The sequence below is a fragment of the Hipposideros armiger genome, unplaced genomic scaffold (assembly GCF_001890085.2).
Source record: "Hipposideros armiger isolate ML-2016 unplaced genomic scaffold, ASM189008v1 scaffold_2, whole genome shotgun sequence".
Classification (NCBI taxonomy): Eukaryota; Metazoa; Chordata; class Mammalia; order Chiroptera; family Hipposideridae; genus Hipposideros; species Hipposideros armiger.
In genome coordinates, this window is record NW_017731352.1 from 3,954,820 (window position 1) to 3,975,269 (window position 20,450).

General features: G+C 41.8%; 1 pseudogene; it reads right to left on the reverse strand.

Moving 5' to 3' along the window:
* Positions 1-10,749: 10,749 nt before the first annotated feature.
* On the reverse strand, positions 10,750-11,515 carry LOC109378004 (ATP synthase F(0) complex subunit B1, mitochondrial pseudogene; annotated as a pseudogene).
* Between the last annotated feature and the right edge of the window lie 8,935 nt (positions 11,516-20,450).

Here is a 20,450-nt window from a genome sequence, read left to right on the forward strand (position 1 = left end):
ACTTGTTTATGATTTAAGTTGTTCTGATCTAAGGGTGAATTTGTTTACATTGAAGAAGCTGTGCCAGGATGTTGTCATTGACACTTGTTATCAGTAAGCACTCAGCTAAGCTGTTGACAGGTACTGTTGGGGACTTATTGATAAGAACACATAGAAGAGTAACTATGACATAATGAACATTTAAACTTTCAGTACCAGGAACCAGTGAGGATTTACCAAGAGTGTTTGGTCTGGGTAAGGCAATGCTTTGCTGATCTAAATACGCTTATAGCTCTCTGAAGACCTTGAGACGCTTGCTCCTGCCAGGGCCAGGCTCCTCTTGGTTAGCAGTGGTGTTATACCATGCAGCAGTTGCAGGAAGAGTAGCCTTGGCAAGGCTACTCCTGGTAGGCGGTGATATAAGCCTGTGATGGTCCCTTTAGATCCACCTACCTTGCCTGCTAACTATGTGCCCTGGAAGGAAGGGACCTAAGTTGGCAGCTGATACCCAGCTTTTAGTTGGAAGGATTGACTCCATTGAGAACCAACTTGTAGAAAGATACACCTCAACTAAATTTGGACTTGATTTCATTTTCCCTTTGCCTGGAACAATAGTATAACTAATCTATCATTGGTTTGAAGTATGTTATTTCTTTATTGGCTAAAGAGACAGTATTCTGTATGCTATTGGCTTGTGAAATATTATTATAAATTATAATTATTGGCAAAGACCATCTCAGTCTCTAAGCATAATTTTGCCATGAGTGAAACTTGTCATTATATATTTGTCCAAACCCATGGAATCTTCAACACCAATAGTGAACCCTAATGTAAACTGTGGACTTTGGGTGATTATGATGTTGTCAGTATAGGTTCATCAGTTTTAACAAATGCACCACTCTGGTGGGAGTTGTTGATAATGAGAGACTATTTCTGTGTAAGGGCATAGGGTGTGTGGGAAATGTTTGTACCTTCCTGTGAGTTTTGCTGTGAACCTAAAACTGCTCTAAAAAAAGAAAAGTCTTAAAAAACAAAACAAAATTATTATCTAACAGTTCCGGAGGTCAGAACCTCACTGGACTAAAATCAAAGTGCCAGCAGGGCTGCATTCCTTTCTGGAAGCTCCAGGGAAAATACATTCTCTTGCCTTTTATAGCTTCTAGTGATTGCCTGCATTACTTGGCTCATGGCCACCTTCCATCTTTAAAGTTAGCAATGCCTGCTTGAGTTTTTTCATATCCCATCACTTTGAGACTTATTCTTCTGCTGTTCTCTTCCACGTTTAAAGACTCTTGTGATTGCATTAGGTTTACGTGGATAATCCAGGATAATCTCCCTATTTTAAGGTCATCAGATAAGCAGTCTCCCCACTCTTTTTTAAGGCATACACCCACCTTAAACATAATCTAGCCCCCGCTGGGCCCACTAATCCCAGTGGCCCAGCTCCACAGAAAGGAAGACAGTCCATTGGTTTCTTCAGAGAGAACAGCTTGAACTGGCCTTCTGCCCACGCTCTCCCTTCACTCTCCCACTCCCTGGCGTCCTCTTCTCCCTCCATTATGTGAATTTTTTTCCCTGGATAATGCTTGCTCTCCCATTTACCATAAGCCTGGCTGCTGCTGCTGTTTTTTTAATTGGAAAAATGAGTGCCTTTTCTTAATTTTAAGAAAAAGAATTTTCCCAGCATTATATGTTTTTGTTTGTTTTTTAAATATTTTATTGGGGAATTGGGGAAGGGGAACAATGTTGGGGAATTGGGGAAGGGAAACAGCCAAGTTGTTGTCCTTCATTCTTAGTTGTGGAGGGCACAGCTAGCTTAGCTCCAAGTCCAGTTGCCATCCGGCCACCTGTCAGCAGCTTGCAGCCGCTCAGCTCAAGGTGCCGTGTTCAATCTTAGTTGTAGGTGGGCATAGCCCACCATCCCATGCGGGAGTCAAACCGGCAAACTTGTTTGCTAAGAGCGCATGCTCTAACCACTGAGCCATCCGGCCACCCGTCGGCAGCTCAGTGCATCTCAGCTCAAGGTGCCATGTTCAATCTTAGTTGCCGGTGGGTACAGCATCCCATGCGGGGTCCAACCAGTAACCTTTGTTGTTAGAAGCATGTGCTCTCACCAGTTGAGCCATCCTGCCACCTGTTGGCTGCTCAGCTTAGGCGCAGTTTACTGGCCCATGTGAGAATCAAACCAGAGACCCTATTGCTCAGAGCTAGCGCTCTTAATCAACTGAGCCACTCGGCTGGCCCTATATGTGTTTTTTAATCTCAATATATATATTTCTATTCCCATCCCTCCAAACCCTCACTTTTGGCAACCATCAGCTTATTCTCTATATCTATGGATCTGTTTCTGTTTTGTTTAATTATTTATTTTGGTTTTTTTTCTAGATTCCACATATATGTGAGATCATAGTTTTTGTTTTTCTCTGACTTATTTCATTTAGCATAATATCCTCTAGGTCCATTCATGTTGTTGCAAATGGCAAAATTTCATTCTTTTTTATTGCTGAATAATATTCCATTGCATATATATACCACATCTTTATCCATTCATCTACTGATGGATGTCTAACTTACTTCATATTGTGACTATTACTGATAATGCTGCAATGAACATAGTGGTGCATATATCTTTTTGAATTACTGTTTCTTTTTTTTTTTTTTTGATAAAAACCCAGAAGTGGAATTGCTAGATTGTATGGCAGCTCTCTTTAATTTTTTTGAGGCATCTCCATGTTGTTTTCCATAGTGGCTGTGCCAATTTATAATCCTACCAATAGTGTTTGAGGGTTCCCTTTCATTCTCATCCTCACCAACACTTGTTTGTTGATTTATTGATGATGGCCATTCTGACAGGTGTGTGGTGATATCTCATTGTGGTTTTAATTTGCATTTCTCTGATAATTAATGATGTTGAGCATTTTTTCATATGTCTATTGGCCATCTGTATGTCCTCTTGGGAGAAATGTCTGTTCAGGTCCTCTACCCATTTTTAAAATTGGATTATTTGCTTTTTATTTTTGTTGTTAAATTGTGTGAGTTATTTACATATATGGATATTAACCCCTTATCAGATGCATGCAAATATCTTCTCCCATTTGGTAGGTTGTCTTTTCATTTTGTTGATGGTTTCCTTTGCTGCATAAAAACTTTTTAGTTTGAAGCATTCCCATTTATTTTTTCTTTTGTTTTCCTTGCTCAAGGAGATATATCCAAAAAGATATTGCCAAGAGTGATGTCAAAGAGTATACTGCCTATGTTTTCTTCTAGGAATTTTATAGTTTCAAGTCTAATATTTAAGTCCTTAATCCATTTTGAGTTTATTTTTGTATATTGTGAGAAAGTAGTCCAGTTTCATTTTTTTTTACATGTGACTATCCAGTTTTGCCAATGCCATTTATTAAAGAGACTGTCTTTTACTCTATTTTATATCCTTGCCTTCTTTGTCATAGATTAATTGACCATTAATTGAGGATTTATTTCTGGTGGGCTCTCGATTCTGTTACATTGATCTATGTATCTGTTTTTATGTCAGAATTGAAGCAGGGTCTGGTTGGGACACCCATAATAGAGGCCTTGCAATGCCCCTGGCCTTACCTTTCCTTGACCTATACCTTAACAATAGATCACCCCCCTGCGGCTTGAGCTCCAAACATCCCTTGTCCCATCCACTTCCCTATTTTAGAAAATTACCCTGAAACTTATAATTAATACCCTTAGGCTTATTGATCACAATATCAATGTTCTACCAGGCTAATCTCATCATTGTCCCTGAGTAGTTGACTCCACCAAGAATCACATTGCCAGAGGTAAGGCTCCATGCAGACCCCCAGAACCATCACGTGGCCTCTGGAGGGACACCCAGATTCTCCCTTAAATACCCCAAGCCAGCTTGAGAATATTAAGGCAGTTTTTGGAGGTGTTAACTTTCTTCTCAGACCACGGTGCTCTGATAATAAACACTTATTCTATAGCCCAACTCCTGTGTCGGTCTATTTGCTGAGCAGCGCAGGCAACACGAGTCTCTGTTGACCAGGCTGTTGTGGTTATTGTAGATTTGTAGTATAGGTTGAATCTGGCAGCGTGATAACTTCCACTTTGTTCTTTCTCCAGATTTCTTTAGCTGCTGGGACTTTTGTGGTTCCATATAAATTTTAGGATTAGTTGTTTGAATTATTAGCAATTCTACCTGCAACCTTAATTTCCCCTTGCCTATACCTTAACATATTCACAGGTTCTGGGGAATAGGATGCAGATATTTTTGAGGGACCATTATTCTGCCTACCAGGTTCCTGAGTCTGTGCCCTATGATAGGAGATGGTGGTAATAACCATAATAATAGCGGTGGTGATGATCACACTACAGCTGAGCTTTGCTTGAAGCTACATACAGGTCAGTACCTTTCTAAGTGTCAACTGTGTTTGAGCCTCATCGGCTGTAACATGGTTGACGTTCCTACATTTCCCAGCCTTCCAGAAATCCCCTTTACTTAAATATTCAAAGAAAAAACTCATACTCTGAGGCCAGAGGAATTCCAGCCCCTTCCCAAATATTTCCCAGGATTCCCTGATGTATGTCCCCCCTCGTGGTCTGTCTTCTCTCACTCTGTACTGCTCCTGGTTTCTTCTGGATCCTTCCAGCACCCCATCACAGGCTCTGCACACTGCCCACTCCCTCTGAGGCACTTTGCTCCCAAACAAGAACCTGCCCATCATTCCTGAGGCAGGGCTGTCTGGAGAGAAGTAGGTTAGGAGGCTTAATCAACTCTGCTGAAGGCTTGAAGACCACGTATGGGCTTAATGATGCAGTAAAGGAGAACTTCACCTAGTGTTTAGTAAAGAATGCCTCTGGGTCCTCTGGTCACACTGTGCAGAGAGGCCTTTACTTAGGGTCTCCCTGGGCCCCAGCCCAAACCCTCTCTTCTCTGAGGTGTCAGGCCCCAAACTGTTTCTTCTAGGACTACCAAGGAAAAGAAAACCCTTGAATGTTGACTTTCCAATGCAAAGCAGTTTAGCCATAGTTCCTTCAACCTGGCCTCAGGGCTCTACCTTTGCATAACTAAACCGCCTGTTAAAGTGTTTTCCCAAACAAAAGATAAATTATTTCCTAAGATGAATTCTTCTCCCACTCTTGGAATGTGGAAATGCTGCAGTTAAAAAGTACAACAAAGCACAAACAGTTCCCATTATTTCTTGTTCCATTATTTACCACAGGAATAAAGTGTTAGTATGTGTGTTGTGATATAAAAGACATATATTTTACATCACAACACACATACTAATACACACACAGACAATTTAAATACAAGAAACAATACCTGCTCTTGTCACTTGACATAGGAGTTGATATTTTCTACTTTATTCAATTTTTCATGTCGATCAGAATCCACTAAATTATTTTACAACCTGCCCTTTGAAAAACAACGCATTAAACACAGAATACCCCCTTTTCTTCCTTCCTAGGCTTAAGGTAAGTACTCTATTTGTGTAATGCTTTAATACTCACAAAGCAGGTTTTAAAGCATGAGTTATCCCATTTACTTCTCACATAACCCTAAAATAGGAACAATAGCTGCCTTTTTACAGAGGGGAAATTAAGGTCTAAACTGTTAAAGCAGCTTGCCCAAAGTTGTAAGCCAGAGAGAAGACTTTGAATGCCTATCTATCTCTGAATCTAAACCCAGTGATATTTTTACCAGATCCAGACTCCTAGTCCTACTTTATGTAACAACTTCAAGTCTTATGATAAGAGTTTAGGTCAAGCTAGACAATGTGAGCTCTTTTTGCATATGCTGGTGTGGACCTTAAACACAGCCAGATATTTCTCAAGTAAATATGTTTATTTGGGAACAACAAAGAATTGCGCTTTAGGATATGAGGTTTACTGGCAAACCAGTCTTAGTGGAAAACCTCAAGCAAGTTCAGAAAATTAAAGAAGAGGAACGCTCTTTTCCGGACTTGGGAGGGGCTGTTGTAAACTAAGAGTCCATTGGAGGAAAGTACAAGTTCAAAGTAGAGTAACTTTTTATAGGTCAGGTCTTCCATGGGCTGAGTGGCAACTGGGCAAGAACAAATCTTCCTCCTGCTGAGGTAGTAAAGTAGTATCACTTTATGCCAGAGAAGCAAGGCGTGCCTCTTCCTGTTGGGATTCCTGCCCAGGTGTAGGCTGATGCACTAGGCTGTGGGTACCTGACCCAGGGTCCTTCTACCCATAGGCCAGCCAGCACCTAGGACTTAAGGCCTAATTGGGAAGGTAAGAAAATTTGGAAATTTGGACTTGGGAATCTGAAGAACTGAGGACATGCTCTAAGTACACTAGTCCTAACCTGGCTATTCAGGTTCTCTTGGGTTCATGTGCATTGAAATAATTTTAATAAGTTCTCCCTTTTATTAATTTACTTTCAGGGGAGGTGAAGGAGTTAACTCTAGTACATCTTTGGCCCTTCTAGCTAAAAAGCACCTGACTGAGGCAGCATGTCCTGAAAGCTGTTTTAGAGGCAGCCTGACTGTCCTAGGTGCTGCCAAGAGGGGACCAGTGATACTTATCAGCAGGTCTGTGTGCCCAGGGGACAAGTGTTCCTCAGGCTCAGATGTATAAATGAAACAGAAGTAACATGAGCTTCAGCCAATGTAATTAGCAGGATGACACGAATTATTCCCTAAACAAAGGCCGAGAGAATAGTTTAACAATTTCTGTTTTGTGTACTAAATAACTGTACTTGGAGTTGTGCTTGTTTCCAAGCTCCTTTTCATGTTTTCTTTTTTCTCTTCCCTTTCTCCAATTTCAGTAAATTTTTTGAGGGAGGAATTATGTTCTCTTTTTTATATTTGCCCCTCACAGGGCCCAGCACAGGTACTCATTCTCCTGTAAGCACAAGAACAGGGAGTAGTTCTTTATGTGTCGCTAACACTGAGCACAATCATGGCACCTAATGAATGACTGTTGAACTGAGATGAGTGTAGACTCAACAATAAATACCTGAGCTGTGGAGAGAGTTCATCTATTCATTCACTGAATGCTTAATGAACTATTACACGACGAGCACCATACTAGGCCTTGAGTATTTAGTGATGAACTAGATAGGTACTGTCCCTGCCTCCACACAGCTTACATTCCAGTGGAAGTTCAGACAAAAACCTAGTAAGCAGACAAATAAAGTCATAATAAGTTATTATAATATGATAAATGCTATGGGAAACAAAAAGGGGGAAGAGGCCAAACTGAGATGGAATGGTCAGGGAAAACACCTCTCAGGTGGTGACAACTGTCAGGGAGGGAAAGTTCTTCTCTACCCTTTTAGATTTAGTGACTGGGGACCTGTGAATTAAAGTGACAGAGGAAGCCACAGGCACATGCAGTCTATACAGGGGTCACTCTTACACAAGGCCACTCTTTCAATACCAAAGGAGATAGCTGTTTCATCTATTTCATGGAAATAAACTCAGAAAATTAAACAAATGAAGAGACAAAAAGAATATATTCCAAGTGAAAAAATAAAACCCCCAGTAACCCTAATGAAACAGAGATAAGTAATTTATCTGATGGAGAATTCAAAGTAATGGTCATAAAAATGCTCACTGAACTCGGGAGAAGAATAGATGGACAGTGAGTTTCAACAAAGAGTTAGAAAATATAAGAAAAAGAAACAACAGTCAGAGCTGAAGAATACAATTCAATATAATCCCTATCAAAATACCAATGGCAGTTTTCACAGAATTAGAACAAATAATTTTAAAATTTGTATGGAACCACAAATGGCCCCAAATAGCCAAAGCAATCTTGAGAAAGAAGAACATAGTTGGAGGTTTCAGGCTCCCTGATTTCAAATGATACTACAAAGTTTTAGTAATCAAAACAGTATGTTACTAGAACAAAAGTAGACACATAGATCAATAGACCAGAATAGAGAACCCAGAAATAAAGCCATGCTTATATGGTCAATTAATCTATGACAAAGGAGACAAGCATATGCAGTAGGGAAAAGACAGTCTCTTCAATAAGTGATATTAGGAAAATTGAACAGATGTATGCAAAAATGAAACTGGACTACTTTTTCTTTTTAAGATTTTTATTGGGGAATTGGGGGGATGGGAACAGTGCTGGGGAATTGGGGGAAGGGGAACAGACAAGTTGCTGTCNTGGGGGGATGGGAACAGTGCTGGGGAATTGGGGGAAGGGGAACAGACAAGTTGCTGTCCTTTTGTTCTTCAGTCTAGTTGTAGAGGACGTTGCTTCACTGGCCCAAGTTGGCACCATCATTGCGCTCTTCCCAGGTGAGGCAGATCCGTCGCCGGCTTCTGGACGGCTGCTCACTGCGGCTGCTGGCCGCTCACGCTGGCTGCTGGCTACATATGGTAGCCCATGGCAACCCAATGCCACAGGGGCTGCAGCCTACGCCGTTGCCGGGGACTCATGGCAGCGCAGCTCCAGGTTGAGCTGTTGTTCAGCATCTTAGCTGTGGAGGGCAGTGTCACTGGCCCTCATATGTGGGATCGGAACCGGGGCCCTCTGGTGTCCCAAGTCAGTTCTTAACCATCGCGCCACTCGGCTGGCCCTGGACTACTTTCTTATACCATACACAAAAACAAGCTCAAAATGGATTAAAGACTTATGGATTGTAAGACCTAAAACCATATAACTCCTAGAAGAAAACATAAGCAATAAACTCTTTGATGTCAGTCTTAGCAATATTATTTTGGATATATCTCCTTGGGCAAAGGCAACAAAAGCAAAAATAAACAAATGGAACTACATCAAACTAAAAAGCTTTTGCACAGCAGAGGAAACCATCAACAAAATGAAAAGGCAATCTACTGAATGGGAGAAGATGTTTTCAAATGATATATCCAATAAGGGGTTAATATCCAAAATATATAAAGAATTCATACAACTCAGGATTGGCATCAATATGGAGAACTGGTGAGCTTGTGCTCCAAAATACCCAGCTCCCTGATGGGTTACAGACAAGAGGCTTTATAGAGCAAAAATCATGTCATCATGAGTAAGGGACTTGGGGTGGTGGGTCTTGTTGATCAATTAAGAGTGAGGTAAAAGCAATAAATCATGATTTCAGGTCCTGAGGTCACCTGTGGAGTTCCTCAGTCTGGTTTCATGGGGATGTAGCCAGGGGGTCATTCCGCTTTAGGGCTCAGGAACTAAAACACAATTTAGGCCTGATGTTATCTTTAGCTTAATAGAGCCCATACCTTGTGACCATTAGTCAGGGCCTGGCCATTATTTCTTGCTGTCTCAGGGAGTTAATAATTGTAAGGGAAAGAGCTGAGCGAGGCTTATGGGGCAGGCATGCTGTGAAGAAAATGAATTGAGTGCTAGGGCTACGTGTTAAATAAAAATCATACATTAAATCAGGACCCTTGGATTCAATATAAGCACCTATGTTCATTGTAACATTATTTTCAGTAACCAAGGTATGAAACAACCTAGCTGTCCATCAATAGATGAATGGATAAAGAAAATGTGGTATATGTATATATAGAATAAATATATATATTATACGAGATCGGACAATTAAGTTTGCGAACTCATCCTAGAAAAAGTGCTACATACCTCATTGCTGAATATAATTATGTTCTCCTTTGAAGTACTCCCCTTGGGAAGCTATGCACCGATGTCAGTCCACCCTTCAAAGCTATTTTGGAACTCTTTTTCTGGAATGCCATCAGAGCTGTTGTCGTATTACCCTTGATGTCCTGAATGTCATCAAAATGCCTTCCTTTCAATATTTCCTTTATCTTTGGGTAAAGAAAGAAGTCATTGCGGGCCTGATCAGGTGAGTAGGGAGGGTGTTCCAATCCAGTTATTTGTTTACTGGCTAAAAACTTCCTCACAGGTAGTGCTGTGTGAGTTGGTGCACTGTCATGATGCAAGAGCCATGAATTGTTGGCGAAAAGTTCAGGTTGTCTAGCTTTTTTACACAGCCTTTTCAGCACTTCCAAATAGTAAACTTGGTTAACTGTTTGTCCGGTTGGTACAAATTCCTAATGAATAATCTCTCTGATATCAAAAAAGTTTAGCAACATCATTCCAATAAGTTTGCAAACTTAATTGCCAGACCTCGTGTGTGTATTATATATATATATATATATATATATAAAATATGGAATATTACTCAGCCATAAAAAATGAAGCCTTGCCATATAGGACAACATGGATAGACCTAGAGGGTATTATGCTAAATGAAATAAATGAGGCAGAGAAAAACAAATGCCATCTGATTTCACTTATATGTGGAATCTCAAAAAAACCAAAACAAAACAAATGAAGAAAAACACAAACCAAAAACAAACTCATAGATATAGAGAACAAACATGGTTGCCAGAGGGGAGGGTGTTAGGGGAATGGGTGAAAAAAGTGAAGGGATTTAAGAGGTACAAACTTCCAGTTATAAAATAAGTGACAGGGATGTAATGTACAGGATAGGCAATATAGTCACTAATATAATAACTTTGTATGGTGACAGATAGTTACTGGTACTGGACTTGTGATCACTTTGTAAGGTATACAAATGTCGTATCGCTATGTTGTACACTTGAGACTAATATTGTATGTCAATTATACCATTTTTTTGGTTTTCTTTTTACTGGTCAATAGATGGTTTTAATTCTCTCACTGTATGAAACTCAAGCATTTCATTTTTAGATCGGGTTAACTGTAACTTCAATAAACTGCAATACAGAAAGATTTTTGTCACATAGACTAGTTTCCAATTAGTCAGTCAACTGTTCCCAGCTGTCTCAATCAGGAAAGATGCATTTACAGAACTTGCTGTGCTTGGGCCTTCTTTGCAAGCAGCATTATTAGGTCTGCAATGTACTTGGCAATTGTCTTCTTTTCCTGCTGTGCAGAGATGCTCTGCGCCACGTGCTTCTCCACCCAGTTTATCATGTGCTCTTGTGCCTTCTGATGCATCATATTCTGCACAGAGATATGATAGTCCAGGTGATTCTTTACCTCCTTGTATACTCTATGCAGCCATTCCCGGTAAGTAACCAGTAAAGCCATAGCAATGTTATTTCTCTGGACATCCAAAAGGTAATGGCGCTGTGAACCAGTGTCTGCTGTGACTTCTCCAGATCAGTTGCATTCTGGATGTATTTGATGGAAGCTTGTTTCGCCTCTTCTAGATAGGCGATTTTTTGCTCATTGAGTTTATCAACAAATTCCCCAATAGAGGCACCAGGTTTTTTTTTAATACATAGACAATCAACCCTATTGTTGATATGGCAGAGATGGTCACTGGAGTAATCACAAGTATTTCTTTCAATACAAAATATAAGATAAGCCCAGTTCCAAGCACATAGGCTCCTGTTTTAGGTTAAAGGAACTGGAAGAATTCTTTAGGGATCAGCCCCTGAAGAACTTTGCCTCCATATTCAGGAAGAGGTGATACAGGGGCAAGACTTGGCTGTCTAGTGTGAAAAATCCTTGTTGCCTGCAATATCCCTGGACTGAGGAGGGTTGCGTTCTTCAAAAAGGGGGCTGTTGTGACGGCGGCCGAAAGAACCGCCAGGGACAACATGGTCAGTAAAGGCCCACCTGGTTGTCTGGGGGTCCTAGTGACCTGGATGGGAGAGTCTGTCAGGGGCAGGAGCAAGATGGTCACTCTACATGCCAACTATACTTTAATTTAAAAAGTTAGCAAGAGAAATGACAGAGTTTTATATACATATGTATGTAGGAGTTCACAGAAAAATGTGACTCAAAAAGGCTGTTAGAATTTTGGGAGTTAGATACCATCTTACTAGGGGAAGGAAAGGGGAGAAAGGCACTTAAGGGAAAACAAGTGACTTTTAGGAGACAGAAATGGGCCCCTAGGAGAATAGATGGGAGATGTGATAGTTTTGCGAAATCCTGTTTAGGCGACCTTATCCCCTTGTGACTCCTCTGGGAGCCAGTCTTCCCTAGTTGCAAAAGTCTCAGGGGGGAGATTTATGAACATTGAATTCTTTTGGGAGGCTCTGCTTTTAGTCAGATAAGGGGAGTTCAGGTAGAGAACCTCTTCACAATGATATATGCTGGATCTCTTCCCTAGAAAGATGGGATCTTAAAGGTTGAGGAGGAGCTAGCTAGCCACATACTCCCAAGAGTCAGAAGGTGTTCCAGTCAGAGGGACTCCATGAGCAGAGTCCCTGGAGTGGGAAGGGCTTTCTTGCTGGACAATAAGGAACAGGATGAGAAGTACGAGAAGCAATGGAAGACAAGGCAGGGCTACACTGTGAGCTGTGTTGTGGGGGTGTGGAGGAGAAAGGGTTCTCTGGAAAGTAACCTCACAGGGTAATCTGATCATAAATTCCTAACTGGGAAGGGTCTGGTAGGTAGTCATGCCCCAGGCCTGTAACTTCTTTAGTAAAAAGGCTTATCTTTGCCTTAAGCCAGTCCTGTTTGTTGTATCTGTGCATCTAAGTTAACACACCTTTGAAATACCCACAAGTAATACCCCGTCACAGGCATGAACACCCTCAAGAGAGCACATAATCTTAACTCTCCTGTAACCTCATCCCGGCCTTGCTTTCTCCCATCTCCTTGTAATCTTCTTTACTACCCTCCTTAATCTCAAATGCATAAAAGAAACTGAAAAACTGTTATTATCAAGAGCATTTGAGATCTTGCTCCCCAGCCTATGGCCTCAGTTTGGCTCAAATAAACGCTTGTAAACATTCTTTACAGGTTTAGACATTCTTATGTCAACAGGGGGATTGATTTGTGATCTCTGGGATTTGTGGTGAGCTTTCCAGAAACCACGAGGCTCAAGGCTTCTCCATGAGGCCTCTACTCCCATATGAGGAAGCCCAAGGCAGCTTCTCTGTGGGATCATAAATCTTGACAGCTGAAAGGACTTCAAGCCTTGACAGGTTCCATCTTTATTTCACAGCTGTGCCATCCAAGAGGTAATTTTCACCCAGCATGTGGATGGGGCTCAGCCTCTGCCTGTGGCCTCTCCAGCTATGGAGTGTCCTCAGTGCATACTTGGGACACAGAAGCAAAGGCCTGCACCAGCCTTCACCGAGCTGAGTTTCTGGACTGTCAGACTCAGTGATGGGGATAAAAAGCATGTATCTGGTGAATCTATGAGCAGTCCCAGGGTGCCCTGGGTCCAGGAATGAACTGTTAGAGAGAGATACCAATATCTGGTGTTTACCCAGGGGGTCTGTGCTTCTCAGGTGATTTCATGCAAATTAACTCATGTGGGTGATGGGATGAAAGAGCTCAGGTCTTGGGGTAGGGAGAGCTGGGCCTGAATCCCAGCTCCACTCTTCCTGAGCAGTGTGATCTTGGATGTTATTGCCTCTCTTCTCTGATCCTTAGTTTTCTTCAGTTGTAAAATGAATCCTGGTCTCTGTGAGGCTCTAGAGAACATGTGTGTGGAGCACCATGTAAGGTGTCTGGAACATGGCCGGTTCTATTACAAGGTACCATTGTTCTTCCTGTTGATAGAGTGTGTCAGTAGGGCAGGTCCCATTCGACAGAGAAAGAAACAGGCAAATTGTCTGTTCTTTCACTGAATGTTCACCACACCCTCTATGAGGCAGCGATTCCTATCTCCACTAAAAATCATCTGAGAATGAGCAGTCAGGCAACTTGCCCAGGGTCACGATGTGTACAAGTGGCAGAGCTGGGATTCAGAACCCCGACTATGGTAGTCTGTGGGTGCTGAGTTGCAGCAAGCTCCACCATGGTGCTAGGAGGGGTCTAGAGAAGTGAAGGATATGTGTTCTCTCCTTTCTAAATGGGCAAAGAAAACTACTATAACCACTTGAGAGGACCAAGGAGGGTTGGGTGGGGAGTGCAGAAGGTGCCAGCTGGAGTCGTAGCTATTGCCCAGCTCTGAGTCTCCTAAGGGAAGGGTGGCAGGATTACCGAATACGTCCACTGACTTCACGGGCTGGATCACTAAGGCTTCCTTCTAGTCATTTCTATCTCAGCCACTCCCCCAAGTTGCCTGCCATGGTTGGGGTAGGGGTCCTCTCATGGATACCCCACACTTGATTTAGGGAAGAGAGTAATACCTGCTTATTTTCTCCTTGGCTCCTTTAACCCCCTCACCAAATGCTGAGCTTGCTTGAGCATCTTAGCTTCCCCAGCAAGGGCATGAATGAACCAGGGGCCAGGAACAGGAGCTCAGAACCAGAGGTTGGTAATGGCCTGATAAATATGCACAGGAATGAATTCTGAGCCAACGTGGCTTTTTTTCCTCTCTTAAAATCTTTGTATATTAAATGCCTGTCAGCAAAGTTTTTAATTGACCTGTATTCACTGTAACCAATGAAACTATTCAAAGGAAAAAAATAATAATAAACACCCTCACCTGGCCCATAGTCCCTCAGGTGACCAATGCTAACTGTGGGTCACCTTCCACAACTTTCTCTATACTCATTATTATGGACCTCATTGTGTCCTTCCCAAATTCAGATGTTGAAATCCTAAGCCCCAGTGTAATTGTATTTGGAGATAATAAAGATTAAGTGATGTCATAAGGGTTGAGCCTTACAGAAAAGAGACCATGTGAGGACAGAGCAAGAAGGCAGTGGTCTACAAGCCAGGCAGAGAAGTCTCACCAGAAACAATCCTGACAGCATCTTCATCTTAGACTTCTGGCCTCCAGAATTGTGAGAAAATACATTTCTGTTGTTTAAGCCACCCAGTTTGTAGTATTTTGTCATATCAGCCCTAGGAGCTGCCATATAACCCCTATACAAAGATCCATGCACAAAGAGGAGAGAGTGTTTTATTTGTTATTTGAACAAAAATGGGATTATGCTAAACTCATATTACTCTGAAAGTAGCTATTCTCATTAATATTACTTAATGGCCACCTGGCTTCTTGCTCACATCCCATCTCCACTACCTCTAGGACATCCTGTAGGTCTTCCCATTAAAACCTATCTAGAATCTCACCACTTCTCCCCACCTTGGTGTTAGCTCCATTCTCCCCCTCCCCCCTGCAGTAGCCTCGTCCCTCTTCTCTGCTTCCATCCTGACCCCCTTTGATCTGTTCTCCTCACAGCAGCTAGAGGCTTCCAATAAACACATAAGGCAGGTCCTGTTGAGTCTCAGCTCAAAAACCTCCAGTGGATTCCCATCCTATATAGAGTAAAAACCAAAATCCTCTCCAACGGCTACAAGGCCCTACGTGATCTGCTACACACACACACACACACACACACACACACACACACACATGCACACACCTCTACCTCTCTCCTCTCTGACTTCACCTCCTACCCTTGTCCCTCTGCCACTCCCCAGTCAGGGCCTTTGCACTGTTTCCTCAGCCTGGACTGCCCTTCCTCCTGGTAGCCACAAAGTTCCTTCCCTCACTTCCTTCCAGACTCTATCTCCTGACCCACCTTTATTATTCTTCATAGCACCTTCTTTTTTTTTTTTTTTTTAAGATTTTATTGGGGAATTGCGGGAGGGGACCAGCCAAGTTGTTGTTCTTCAATCTTCGTTGTGGAGGGCGCCAGTCGCCATCTGGCTTCCCGTCAGCAGCTCGTGGCCTCTAAGCTCAAGGTGCTGTGTTGAATCTTAGTTGTGGGTGGGCATAGCCACCATCCCATATAGGAGTCGAACCAGCAGCCTTGTTGTTAAGGGTGCATGCTCTATCCACTGAGCCATCTGGGCGGTGGCTCAGCTCAAGTTGTTGAGTTCAGTCTTAGTTGCGGATGGGCGTAGCCCACCATCGAATAGGCAATCTTGTTGTTATACCAGCTGAGCCATCCTGCCACCTGTTAGCAGCTCAGCTTGGGCATAGTGTCACTGGCCCATGTGGGAATTGAACTGGCAGCCCTGTTGCTAAGAGCTCGTGCTCTTAAGCCAACTTTTAACCAACTGAGCCACTCGGCCAGCTCCTTCATAGCACCTTCTTACCATCTGAAATACTACATTTTTATTTGTGATCTGTCTTTCTTCATTAAGATGTAAATTCCATGAGCATCACACCTTGTCTTGCTGATGTAGTCTTAGTACTGAGAACATTGCCGGATTCATAGCTGATGCTTGGAAATGTTTAATGAATGAAAGAATGAATAAATATCTCCACAACAATAGCATAACAACCTTTTCAACAGTTGCCATAACATTTGCTAATGTGAATGAACCATGATTCATTTAACCACCTCCCTATTAATGATGTTTAAGTTGCTTCCACTTTTTCCTACTTTAAACAATGTTTGTGATAAACATTTTTGCACAGCTACTCTAATACATTGGTCCTTTTATTTCTATAGTTTCCCTAAAACTGGATTGATGTATCAAGAGATTGGCATATTAAAAATTTTAATAGCCATTACCAGCTTTCCTTAGTCACAGTTCACTGGCAAATCCTGAAAAAGGACAACTATTTTCCCGAACTGGGGCCAGGGTAATATTGCCCTTTAATCAGGTAAGGGGACTTCTGTCCTGGGACCCCACACTTTAGAGGGCCTTGCACACAACAAACACAAAAAAATAAATTTATTAAAGTCTGCATGGGAGCTTTTCTCCCCTGGGATCTTGCATTCACCGCTGGGCTGGTACAGTATGACCTACAACCCTGAATGTGAATGCTCGTGATTAATACTCTAAGTCTCCACATTTCCTCCTATATTCTTGAAACAAAAGACTGCTGAGTCCAAATGCTGTGAAGGTTTGTGGGTTGTTCTCTTGCTGACCTTGGAGAAAGTCACTGCTTTGGAGGGAGAAAGACTTTAATTGGCTGATTTGTATGGATAACAGAAAAGACAAATGAATTTGTCACATCCTTGTTCTCAGAGAACATGAATTCAGTAGGTCCTGGCATAACCAAATATTGTTTCTCAGTAGTGTCAAGGGTCCATTTTCTTCTTTCTTTTCTTTTTTTGTTCTAATTTATTATTCTGGAGGCATTCATTATTAGCTCAGTATTCACAACAGTTGCACACAGTGTCTATATCAGTTATCTGTTGTTATATAACAAACCATACTGAAACTTGGTGGCTTAAAACAATTTATTTGCTCACAATTCTGGGCTGGGCACAGCTGGGCTATTTTTCTGCCAGTCTCTGTTGGGGCCACTTATGGGACTGCAGTCGGCCAGGAGCTCAATTGGGTCTGGATGGTCCAGGATGGCTTAATTTGCATGTTTGGCAGCCATGCTGGCTGTTGGCTGGGCTGCCTCAGGTCTCCTCCAAATCACCTTTCATCTTCTAGGCTGAAATGGGCTTTTTGACATAATGGCAGAAATGTCTCCGGAGGTCAAAAGCAAAAGCTACTAGGCTTTTTAAGGCCTGGCCTTGGTAGTTGCTCAGTGTTACTTCTGTCTTATTCTATAAACCAATGAGGCCTTAAGGGACCCAGGTACAAGGGGGTAGAGGGGTGGAAGGAGAAGAGTAGACTCTATTTCTTGATGGGAGGCATGGCAAAAATCATATTGCAAAGGAGCTAGGCACAGGGAGGTATGATGTGCTGGGGACCATTCTGTAATAATATACTGCAGTATCTGAGGAACATTTTGCCATATTAAAGAATTCGTATTTTTCATGCATTTGTATACATGTAGTTATAAAGTATGTGAAGTATGATACAGATTCTTTGCTTATTTCTTTTTACTTTTCCCCTGTCTTTATTGAGATATAATTGAGATATAACATTATGTAAGTTTAAAGAGCCCAACATGTTGATTTGATACACTTATATATTGCAAAATGATAACCACCATAGATTTAGCTAATACCTCCATCACCTCACATAATTACTATTTCTTTTTTTGTGAGAACATTTAAGATCTATTCCTAGCATCTTTCAAGTATATAATATAGGATTATTAACTATAATCACCATTGTACATTAAATCCCCAGAAATTATGAATCTTATAACTGGAAGTTTGTACCCTTTGACCAACATCTCCCCATTTTCCCCATGTTCCTGCCCCTGGTAACCGCCACTCTACTCTGTATGAGTTCAGCTTCTTTAGATGCCAATATATCCTACAGTATTTATCTTTCTGCCTGACTTATTTCACTTAGTGTAATATCCTCAAGGTCCATTCTCAAGGTTCATCCATGTTATAGCATATGTCAGAATCTCCTTTCTTTAAGGCTGATTAACATTCCATTGTATGTATGAACCACTTTTGTGTATCCATTAATCCATAGATGGAAACTTGGGTTGCTTCCACCTCTTAGCTTTGTGAATAATGCTACTGTGAACATGGGTGTACAAAGATCTCTTTGGGATCCTGCTTTCAATTCTCTTGGATATACACAGGGAAGCTGCCTCTTGGCTGTTCCACCACCACCACTACTGCCTTATTATTTAACTCAGAAGAAATCTCCTGGACATTTTGTTTGCTTGTTTGTTTGTTTGTTTTTGAGCATGGGGTCCATTTGTAGTGGACCCCATGGGGTGGTTCCAGGGCCAGTGTTGGATCTGGGCACAAAGCTCCTTGCACTACAGGTGTTTCTGCACCTGTTCCTGGATCATGTTTCGCCTGCCAACATTTTTTTGGATTCCATTGGGTGGGGGCTGACCTGTTTTCCTGCACTGTCTTCCTTCAATTATGTTGAGGATTCACGGGAGTTTCTTAGATGCCAGTTACTGTACACAGTAAAAGGTCTCCTATCTCCTCTGTAGAGGAAAACCCTTGTTGTTCCCTTACCAGTCAATCTGAATTGTAAGCCCAGAGATCCTTTTCTTTTCCTGAGTGGGAAGTGTCAGTCCCAAAGTTGGGCACTCACATGGCTTGAGTTTTGGAGCAAATGTCCTGGTGACCATTTCTAGGTTTCCCAGGCCCTACAACTTCCATGACCAGTGCCAATCTCAGCACGACAGGCCCTAGGGCAGAGCCACCAGGGACCCTGAAGGACAGGTGACGCAGGATCCTCGTTACCACTAGAGTCTCTTTGCTTATTAAGTAGACATTAAAACCCCAGAATTGTGAAGTTTTATTTTTATAGTAATATTTAAATATTTAATTAAAAAGTCTAAAAAATTAAAATTTTAGCTTTATTTAAATAAATTTAGATTTTTGCTTAGTGATATTAATAATTTTGAATGTTTTAGAAAAAACTTTACTTTGTAAACTCTTTGCTCATCAGGAATGAGTACAAGTCCATTTGGGATAGATTTAGAAAATATGACAGTGGAGCTAGAAAAGGAAAATAGCCAAAAAAAGAAATGGTATTAAAAAAGATGATCTGCTTAAATTTTTAAAAACTAGAAACGCTAAAAGTGAGCAATCTTCCGTTGAGCAGTTTTCTCACAGAATTTGTGAGCAAAGAACTTCACAAATTCTTTATTCAATGAACTTTTTTTTTTTTAAGATTTTTATTGGGGAATTGGGGGAAGGGGAACAGACAAGTTGCTATCCTTTTGTTCTTCAGTCAAGTTGTGGAGGACATTGCTTCACTGGCCCAAGTTGGCACCATCATTGCTCTCTTCTCAGGTGAGGCAGATCAGTTGTTGGCTTCTGGACTGCCGCTCACACTGGCTGCTGGCTACACATGGTAGCCCATGGCAACCGACTTGCTGACAACCGGTGACTCTCGGCAGCCCAGCTCCAGGTCGAGCTGTTGTTGAGCATCTTAGCTGTAGAGGGCAGTGTCACTGGCCCTCATATGTGGGATCCGAACCAGGGTCCTCTGGCATCCCAAGCCAGCTCTTAACCAATGCGCCACTTGGCCGGCCCTCAATGAACTTTTAATTGCTAATAAAAACTGTGAAAATGAGCAAGAAAATTATTCTCATCAAATTCATGACTTAAATAGATTGAATGAAATCTCTGCAAATTCATATTTTTACTAAATGAAAATTTAATCACAGGCCCAAAGACTAAGAATGTATGTGGCCTCCATTTGCTCTTGTGAGGGTTAGGGGCTGTGAAAATGTGCTCATCTGCCTCTTTCTCCCAGAGTCTGTTTTTAGAGTAGGAAGGAGAACAGGGCAGAGTCATTTTGGGAAACTGGTGCCTTGTCAGGTTCTTCAGAAATGATGGGCCTCCTGGGACACTCTGGGCTCTTGGTGGGACTGGAGAAAGTGCCACAGAGAGTGCTCAATCATGACAGTCCCTATGAGTCCTGCCAGAGCGAACCCATGGGTCTACAATTAGAATATAGCGGAAGGGGCTCCCTGCCACTCTGTCTCACTAGTTCACCTTCCTGCAGGCAACCAGCATGACCTATTTCTTCTGTAACCTTCTAAACATATTTCATGCGCATAGAAGCATTTACATGTGTAGTCTTAAAAAAAAAAAGTAGAAGTGTATTAAAAATCACTGTCCAGCATCTTGCTTTTTTTCACTTAATATATTCATTTATTCAGTAAATATTTACTGAGCGCCTGCTATGTACCAAGCACTTTTTTAGGCATTTGGAATTTGGCAGTGAACAAAATAGATACAATTCTTGCCCTCATGGAGCTTACATTTTAATGGAAAATAAACGAGTAAAAATATAGTGGTAAGTGGTAAATGCTGTGGAGAAAAGCAAGATAAGAGGAT